At 36.7% G+C, this 10,240-nt stretch overlaps 1 long non-coding RNA gene across 2 annotated transcripts; it reads right to left on the reverse strand.

Moving 5' to 3' along the window:
• Nucleotides 1-1,249: 1,249 nt before the first annotated feature.
• On the reverse strand, nucleotides 1,250-4,066 carry LOC128026792 (uncharacterized). Of its 2 annotated transcripts, XR_008186524.1 has the most exons (6): nucleotides 3,959-4,066; nucleotides 3,633-3,793; nucleotides 2,844-2,959; nucleotides 2,641-2,725; nucleotides 2,005-2,131; nucleotides 1,250-1,884 (listed from the first exon to the last, which is right to left on the reverse strand). It is a non-coding gene; the product is annotated as an uncharacterized LOC128026792 (long non-coding RNA). The 2 variants fall into 2 exon arrangements; XR_008186523.1 differs by lacking the exons at nucleotides 3,633-3,793; nucleotides 3,959-4,066 and having other exon boundaries at nucleotides 2,844-3,624.
• Nucleotides 4,067-10,240: the final 6,174 nt, after the last annotated feature.

Below are 10,240 nucleotides of genomic sequence, written 5' to 3' on the forward strand. Positions count from 1 at the left end.
GAAGTGTGACGCTGCTGCTCAGCTTAGATGCCATTGGCTATGACTTTTCAGGACAGTCTGTGGTTGGACTATCTTTTAACCCATATTAAACAGCGCATCATGTTAAAAAGTATGTTTTGCTCCTATCATCACATTAGTAATATATTAAGTCAACAATGAAGTGTTGCTATCTTGAGAAAAATGACATCTTTAGCGAGATCCTAATCCTAACCCTAAGCATAACTTCAATGAACTACAAAAACAGCCCCCTAGTGTTGCCTTTCTATAGATAGAACGACGGAGGCTTGTGGGTAATGTAGTTTAAAACTTTTTATTAACGAAACTAAATAAATTATTTATTTTAAGGTAAACTGGATATCTAAATATGTTTATTGTGCAAACCTCTATGATATATTTGAGAGGCAGGCTGAAATGTGGTATTTTACAGTGAGCAATATTTAAAATGCTTTTATGCCAGCTTTCCACTTATTTCTGAAAACTGAGCTCAACATTATTTTATCAGCATAGCATAAGTAATAATCCTGCCCATTTTCTCTTTGATATGTTAATTGGACTCTGATTTACAGCCATTTGAAATGTACAGTTTTGGGCTCTTCCGGGGGTTGCTACTGGGCCCCTGGGAGTAGCAGGGCAGTAAAACCTACATATATGTATTCTCCTCATCATGAACAACAAACTGAGCTGAGTCACATTTATATCTGACAGTTTTCACAGTCCTCTGTTTTCTATTCTATTCATCATGGCTATTATACCTTTTGACAGGACATTGTGAGGCCATCTGATGAAACATGGAAAAATTATAAAGAAATGATTTAATAATGAAAATAATAGATTATTTCTTTGATTTTTGAAGTAAATGGCAAGAAATATAATGGATGAACCTGCAACAACTTGCCTTTATCTATTCCCCACTGTAAAGCAGTAATCAAGGACAATGTATACACATTGTGATACTTCACTATTACACAAGGACAAATTCATGCAGTGCTAATAATATTAATTTATATATATATATATATATATATATATATATATATATATATATATATATATATTAGCATTATATATAACTAATTAGCCGAAATCAGTGTAAAAATGTCCTCCTCACCCCCGTATCTTGCTCCTCATGTGCTGGACATCAGTAATGTGCCTGCTCATGGTTATAATGCAGTACAAGATCCCATTGATCATTCCTGCTACATTCTCAGTTATCCGTCAAGTGCTTGTAACAATAAAGCCCATGGCACCATCTTGTAATGCAGAATAATTAATCTTGTAACTCCCTGTATTTCACAAAAAATTTGCATATTTGTTACTAAAATATAAAAAAATTACTTTCTGGTGTACTGATGTCCCAGATGTTATTAATCCGATCAAAAATGTTCATGTCTTAAATAAAAAAATAATCCCAATAATTAATATGTCGTTTTTCCAAGTCTAAAATAAACACATATGAGCCTACCTAGTAAAATTATGTATTTACCAAGAATCTTCAGAACACAATATTCACCATTTTCATTTTATTGAAGCATAGACTATAAAGTTGATAAAGTAGCATCAAGACAAATAAGATTCAATGAAAATAATTATCATCAAAGATACATTAACCTCATATATAAATCAGTTCACACAGATGAGTGATGAAATGTCCTTAAAAGTCACAGTCCCATCCAGTCAACTGTGATACAGATCATGTGATACATATAAGACATGTGATACTGTTTCAGAAAATAATGATTCCTTATTATCACATCTAAACTGGTTTCATCTCCCCATCGTGATCTTCTTCTCTCGTGTCTGGAAACAGTTTGTGGTTGATGTCCAGCACTGATGAGGTGTAGCTTGTTCTCAGCCAGATGATCTCTCAGTCCTAACATCCCAGACCTGGTCAAAGTGAAACACACAATGCAGAAGAAGTTGTTTAATGGACAGAGAGCGCAGCTTATGTTCTGTGTGGTTTTAGCAGGGTGAGTAACTATGACCCTTGTAGTACTGTACACTTACCATTCTTCAAGCTGTTTTAAGATCTTTTGAGAAGCTTTTCTCTGAAGACAATTTACCACATCCTCTTCTTTCACTCCTTTCAAGAGCATCACTTGGTCAAAACCCCTCATTTGGCTGATGAGATCATCTGTACAAATAAAAATACTGCAATAAATATGTCATTCTGCAAGAATTAAGAAAAAGTTACAGAAGCAAAGGTCTTGCTCATGAGACATTAGCATGTGTAGTTCTCAGAGACTCTAGAATTCATCTATTGTTGCAGTAAATGTGTTTTTTCCTCTAGAATCTTTCTCCAAAGTTCCTGACTTCTCTCACAATTGTGTTTTAGTCTGTGCAGTGTAATGCCTGGCTTCAAACCAATCAACTATCAATTCACAATTAATAACATAACATTTACAAAAAAATGAAATAATGTCAATTGGTGTTTATATCAACTAAACCAATTTCATGACACTTGTCTACTCTTAAAACAGGTGGTGTGTTTTTAAAAACATAATATTAAAAATGTCCAGTCACACTTTGCTAACATGCTGTAATTGTAATAGTATAAAACGAAATCAAGGCTGACATGACCAGTTCTGTGAGAGATCATCATAAAATGTTGTATAACACAGCATTGCTTCAACACACACATACCAGAGGACTTCTGTTTGTTTGAGCTCAAGATGGCCATCTTCATTCCTCATCCTGAGCAAATCATTTCCTTGGTCTTCCTTCTCTTCTGTGAAACAAGATAATCTCTACTTACTCTCTGTGCAATTAATATTGCTCATTAAACATAATTAAGTTAATTTAAAGTAAGATTCAGACCAGAGCATTTTTGGAGTAAACAAATGTACCTGGGAAGAGCTGATCATGGCAAGATTCGCTGAGACTCAGTAATAGCTCTTTTAGGTTTTAGGAAGGTTTGTGAGGGTTGGCTCTTAAAATAGCTGTTGAGCTCGATATTTTAGACCTGAAAAAGAAGAACAGCATTATCTGGAAAAAATCCTGTAAGACAGAAGGAAGGACATATTATTAATTACGTGCAGCTTGTACATTACACCTCTGTAAAGATGCTGTATAATTAAATGTTAAATGAATCCATTATTGAAAGCAAGTAATTAATAACAAGCTATAGTCATATGAATTCTTTGATAGTGTCAGATGAGACAGTCCTGGGGCTTGTACAATATCATACAAGTGTTAAACTGGATTATTAAGACTGTGATGTGTTTAGGGATCATTTTTAAGACTTTGACCCTGTCCAGATACCCACACTTGCAGTCTTGGCCACTTGAGAGTGTGTGTACGTGACAGTGTGTGCACAAGACTGTCCCCGGTCTTAATAATGCCAAAGCACAGCGTCCTTAACACACACTAAACCTCTCCAATACTGCTCTGGAGCGCTTTACAAAGCTTAGTGTATCCCATCATGCATCATGTTTTGGAATAAATCGTCAGACTTTTTGCCGAGATCTCACAAGAGGTCATGGAAAGCTGTCCAATGTACAGTATGTGAAATATTGATAATTAGATATTAAAAATCTCTTTAAACACATAAGTGTCCCATAAGGCAGTGGCTCCCAATCCTGGTCCTGGAGAACCCCAACACTGCACATTTGAGATGTCTCCCTGATCAAACACACCTGATTCAACTCATCAGCTCATCAGTGAAGACTCCAAGGCAGATAAGAGAGACGCCAAAACCGTGCAGTGCTGGGGTTCTCCAGGATCAGGATTGGGAAACACAGTCATCAGGTCATGAAAAGTTCGACACACACTCGTGGTCATCATGCTCACTCGAACACTAGGCCAAATACAGGAAAGACTTCAAATAAGTAATCAAGTGGTCAAGTGAAAAGATGGCAAGTGTGGGTATTTGGACAGTGCAACAGTTTAAGAAACAACAAATGCTGTACAAATTATAACAGCAGGAATTTTTGATAAAAGAAACAAACTATCACAGACTTACTGCTGCAAATATCTGCCTCCGCAGCTTTCTGTCTTCTCCATTTCTGAAGGAATCCCTCTCCAGAAACACCACTGGGCTGACTGCCTTTACGTCTTTTCAGCTAAAAATAAAAATAATAAAAAAGGGGAGAGAAAATAAAATTGAATTATATACAGAATGTTAATAATGATCTGTGAGCAATATATATATATATATATATATATATATATATATATATATATATATATATATATATATAAACTGATATGAATGAACTGCAAGATGGAAAAATACATGTTTTATTATTTATTTTTAATTTGATTTTTTTTTTTTTTTTGGATTCACATTAAAAGGTATTAAAAGCATGGTACAGAACACATGATTACTGTGATATCTGTCATATAAAAGCACATAAAAACACTAACATTACAGTGATACAAACATAGCTGGTTTGGTGATTATTGTATTGTTGTATTGATTATTAATATATCATAGTAAAACTACAGTTACAGTTACTAATGTCCCATTTACTGTGTTTTAACTTCACATTTCATTTATTACTATTGTGTCGTGATTACCATGATTTTACTACAAATACAACTTACATCATTGATCCTGAAATTAATAATAATATAAAACGGATCGAAGGTCTATGGCACGTCACGTGACAGATAGAGTTTAATCAGACTAATTAGCAGCTGTGTTCATTTATTTAAACGCAATGAAACTCAAAGACAGCCGCGGATGACCGATATAATACAGCGATTAAACATATGGCACTAATCTGATTAATAAAGAAGACAGAATACATTTGATAAAAGGCATTAAAAGAGCGTATATACGACTACTCACCCAAACTGTGGAACTGATAGCAAGTATCGCGCGATGTGTGCTGAATGAGACTTCTTGAACGTGATTTCATAGCGATAAACATCTCATGTCCTCGTGTCGAATTCTGACGCCAAAAGTTTCCCACTGAAAGCAATGAAGGTCGTAGTGCTTCGATAGTCGACGCCGAGAGGCACATTTGGCGTCATAAAAGTGACGCTAGGGGCGCTTGACCATGCTTCGGTTTTTGACGCCTTTGGAGTGAGAATGGGTTGATGATAACTGTGGAGATGCATGTGTGTGTGATTAGTATACAGGTGAGGGAGTGCGCTGGGCTTGGCTGGTGTGGAGACCTGGCTGTTCTGTGACAGTCGTCAGCACAGGTACCGAGTTCACAGGTAACAACTTGTTCACGCAAAGAAACAACGTATTGTATAACTGTCTCGTGAGGAGCCTGTCAACGTTTACGGAAGGCGTGACGTTCAGCTACTAAAGAAAAAACGCAATCCTTGTTGCCAATTTGTAGTATCTAGCAGTATAATTTAAGAGTAAAGCAGACGAGACAGGAGTAGCGAAACACTTAGCATGTTTACTCAACTTACAACCTATGCTCATGTCCTTACATCATGTCCATATAGATACAACAGTTCAGAATTTACTCTTTCAAAATAGAAGTCAGAATGCAATGTTACTCATGAACACAACAAAACCATGGTTAATTTGCATAAGGGGTTCATTTTAAACGAGATAAAGCAGTATTTTAGCACTACCCAGCGGACATTTAATTTTCGTACTGCCATGTACAACAACTAACATGATGAAACATTGCCACAGTCCCATTTAACAGTTAGTGAGAAAAATGAACATGCTATTTCACCAGTCACTGCACATTTCACTCTGAAATGAAAGGTAATACAAGAAAGGAAATATAATTTTCACTTTTTTGCTTTATTTTATTTTTTTACAGATTATATCGCTTTATATCGCTATTCTCTAAATTAATTAATTCTCTAAAGTAATGTGTGTGTTTTGGATGTAACCTGCAATAAACCAATCAGAATCCAATCAGAAGCAGAACCAATCAGAAACCATCTCCCGTGTGTGTGTGTGTGTGTGTGTGTGTGTGTGTGTGTGTGTGTACTCACGTATGCTGTCGTTTCTCAGGGACGCTGCACATCGGAGACGAGAAAGCCAGTTGCATTGCGCCCTGGTGGAGTCACTATTTGCATGGTGGAATTTGCGAGGGCAGAGACTGAACGCTTGCTTCTCTCTTGCACGAGATTGAAGTGATTATAGATTATATATATATATATGTTATTTACAGTGGCACAGTCTATTTCAGTTGTCTCAAAACAGCAACGTGCAAAAGATTTGCTTGAACAGATCTCATTTTCAGACCAACATGCCCATGGGCGCACAAATGGGCGCAAATGTTTTTACTATTTAAACAACATGGCACTTTATCCTTCAGCATTGATAAATTAAAGTGTAATTATGAAAAATCACATTTTGTTCAATATAACTATTGAAATAAATTCTTGTGTAGTCTATATAGCACCACAATATATATATAAAAACATTGTTTTAATCCCTCATAAGAACGAGTATTGATGCAGGTGAATCTGGGAAAGGTTTTTAAGGCATTTCCAAACAGTTTACAAAATATCACTTGAAATTTGAGACAGTTTCAAAACACTTGCAATCGATCCAGGCCAGATATGCACAGATCCAGTCGTACATTACCAGAAGCATTCTAGAAAAACATCAGTGGATTACAGGAAATCCCTGCCTCATTCAGTAACAATGAGTTATGAGTCAGTCGTCCTGGGAAAAAAAGGCAATGGGTTGAGAAGAAAGATCAGGATTGATACTTGTGTTGTTCACAAGCTTCTGGGGAAACTCTGCTCTGTGTTCTTCTGCCTGTAAGTGACTATGGGATCTGCTCTTAGGAAATTCGTCCTCCAGACTTCATCTTTTCAGTTATTTTCCTACTACACAACAAATTGTTTAAAAGTAATAATAACCCGAATGTCTACAATAACTACAGCCATAAAAAAATAATATGTGATTTGTCATCTTCTGCTGTTGCCAACTTGAATACTGTTACACGATCATCATCTATAAAAATATTACAAAATTATTCATCACAATATTTTAAATAACGCTTTCATTTGTTTAATAATAATGCTTTTTACATTTTCTTAGTAAACAAAACTGCAGCGGACATCACATAGGAATAAATGGAGGACGGAAATGATGTTTGAACAGTAATGCCTGCATTATGGTACCTGATTTTTTTCAAGTGCATTTAGTTCAGTGTTCATTTTAAAACTCAAAATCATATGATATATTATGAAATCAATAACCCAAGTAAAACCAGCAATTTTGAAAGCAGAAGTTCTTTCTACAAATGTTTAGAAAGTTGTAGATAATGAAAGAGAATGCAGTTTTCTCTATGCAAGATACAACACACGCACGCACATGCACACGCACACGCACATGCAAGCACACGCAAATACCCACTCACCCCCCCCCCCCCCACACACACACACACGCACACACACACACAATCCTCCAATCAGATTATTTAAATTTTAATACATTCATGGAAATGTTTGCGAAAGTGAAATAAGGAAGTAAAGAATAGTTCATAATTCTTTTTTTCTCAAATTTATGCTTGATTTTTTACATGGGAAAATACCCACAATGTGGTCATATTTATGGTTTTTACAGACGTCATGACTGAGATTTCTCATTACTGTGATTTACCTTTTAAAAAATACCTATCATTTAATAAAATTCACTGAATGATCCCTGACGTAAGTCACTTTGGATAAAACATCTGATAAGATATCACATGCACCTGTCATTCAGTGACATGAATTTGAATCTGGTCAGATTGTCTTTACTTTTGACTGCTTTTGAAAGGAGATGTTTTTTTAGAATCAAAGTGTGTAGGCACCACATCTGCAAGCAAGGGGAAACCATGCTAACCAGCAACACTGACTGCTTGGTGTTTTTCTATATTTCATCATCTGGTTAGTTCTGTTGTTTCAGGATAGCAGAATGAAAGTGAAAAGTGAACATGTGGCCAAGTATGGTATCCCAGACTCTGAATTTGTGCTCTGGATTTAACCCATCCATGTGCACACACAGCAGTATATGGTATGCTGTGTTACGTTATTGGGGTCACTTTATGGCTCTGTGGAGTTAAAACATTATTTATATTATTTTAACTTTATTTCTTTGCCAATGTGACATCAGACATTGTTTATCTCTTATTGGGTCTGTTTGTTGCGAACTGTGTTGGTTTATTTTTAGGAGTGCAGAGATTTTATTTATCTAATGTTTGTGAGACTGTGGGTAGCAGTTGAAAAGACTGGAACTAAACTATTATCATGCCCTGCTAGATTTCAGACAGGGTGTGGACAACAAATCAAAAGCAACATTATTTATTTTAACATCAAGAGCATCTGATAAACAACATTCAGTCTGCCAGCCCTGAGCCTATCATACTAAGGAGGAATCTTTGCTTGACTAGTAAAAATCACTAATGATAGAAAAGAGGAAGTGAGGAGAATAGATATCACTTGACTAAACATATGATGGAAATTCCTGACCTCAGAATTAAAGTGAACTGATTCACATTTACGTCTGATTTTCCAGAGTTGAGTCAGGTTCCGGTTGACCCTCCAGAGTCGAGTCGGGTGCTCGTGGACCCTCCAGAGTCAGGGTTGCTCCGCCCTGGTGGCTTTCTGCATCGACCACAAGGATGTGGTGGTTTTCTGCTCCGCCCTGGGGGGCGTCTGGTTCATCCACACGGAGGTGGTGGTCTTCTGCTCCGCCCTGGGGGGCTTCCGCTCTGACCACAAGGTTGTGGTGGTCTTCTGCTCCGCCCTGGGGGGCTTCCGCCCTGACCACATGGTTGTGGTGGTCTTCTGCTCCGCCCTAGTGGGCGTCACGTGATGTCCTTCGTGGACTTATGTTTTTTTTTTTTTTCTGTCTGTTTCCCTCTAATGACCTGGCCCTCCGTCCCTCCCCCTAGTCCTCCGCCGCTCCACCACCCTCCTGGTCTCTTTGTCTGTTTGGTTTTCCCTTGGGTTCGGGTGGAGCATCTGGCAGCTGCTCCGTGGAGGAGGGGGTAATGTCACGCTGTCTAGTCTCTGTTTCCCTGGGTGTCCACTAGTGGGCTCACTTCCCCTTAGGCACTTCACATAGGCACTAGAATTCCTTTAGTCTGGTCCTGTCTGCACAGTAATTGCACTCCAGTTAATTGCACCAGGTGCAGAAAACCTATTGTTCAGACACACTCTCTCTGTTTAAATCTAGATTAAAAACACATCTCTTTCGCAAAGCATTCAAATAATGCATCTCATAATTTGTGACTGCAGTTGTATCTGATCAAATGCTCATTATCATTCTTTAGCTTGGGTTAAACTAATTAATTTTACTTGGGCAGAACAGCAGCTAGAGCAAATGTGATAGATTGTCATAACACTTTTATTCGCATTCCTATAGGTACAGAAGCCACTTTTAAGAGAGATCCCCCTTCTAGTCTCCCTGTATAGTAATCAAAGCCTAGCTTTGGAGATGACCAGCACAGAGACATATTTTAGGTCTACAGCGAAGAGACAATCCTGCCATTATTCACAAATAACCATTTCTTTCTACAACTATCCAACTTTTGTTTTTGTTTTTTTTTATCAGTGAGCGGAAGCATTTTGACAGGAGGACTGAACAACAATTAAAAGAGAGTCATCAACAGGAGTTAATAATGGTGTTAATAAATAAATTGTCATACACAAAATTTGTCTTCTTCTTCTCAAATGGCCCTTGGAGATTTAGAAAAAGTTAAATTTTCATTTGTAAGGACACTGTTCTGTAGCTGTATGACAAGCAGTAGTGAATATCAAAGCATAAATAAATATTAAATATTTCATTGATGGTCCATATGATTACACTTGATTGACACTTTAGAAATTTAATAAAGTGTGAAGTTGCATTTTAAGGTTAGCAGTACCTTTATTTGATCTTATTTAAAGGTTTAAAATATTTGAACTAATTTCGGTTTATTTGTTTTTATTTTTTATTTGTTTCATAGGAACATCTAGCAATTTTCTGTCAGAAATGTTATAAATGCTATTACAAGCAGCAGCTTATAAAACTAATAGTCAGATAGCGAACAAGCACAGAAGGAAATGAAATAGGCCTATGCAAACACTTGCCATGAAGAAGTCTATTTTATGCAGTATAGTAGTTATATATTGTTGCATGAATAGGAAACTGGTAAAATGATCCACCCCAACCTATATATTAAAGTATTAACAAATTTTGATACAATAAATATGGTATACAGTGGGTAAGGAAAGTATTCAGACCCCCTTAAATTTTTCACTCTTTGTTGTATTGCAGCGATTTGCAAAAATCATTTAAGTTCATTTTATTTCCTCATTAATGTACACACAGCACCCCATA

The sequence above is a fragment of the Carassius gibelio genome, chromosome A13 (assembly GCF_023724105.1).
Source record: "Carassius gibelio isolate Cgi1373 ecotype wild population from Czech Republic chromosome A13, carGib1.2-hapl.c, whole genome shotgun sequence".
NCBI lineage: Eukaryota > Metazoa > Chordata > Actinopteri > Cypriniformes > Cyprinidae > Carassius > Carassius gibelio.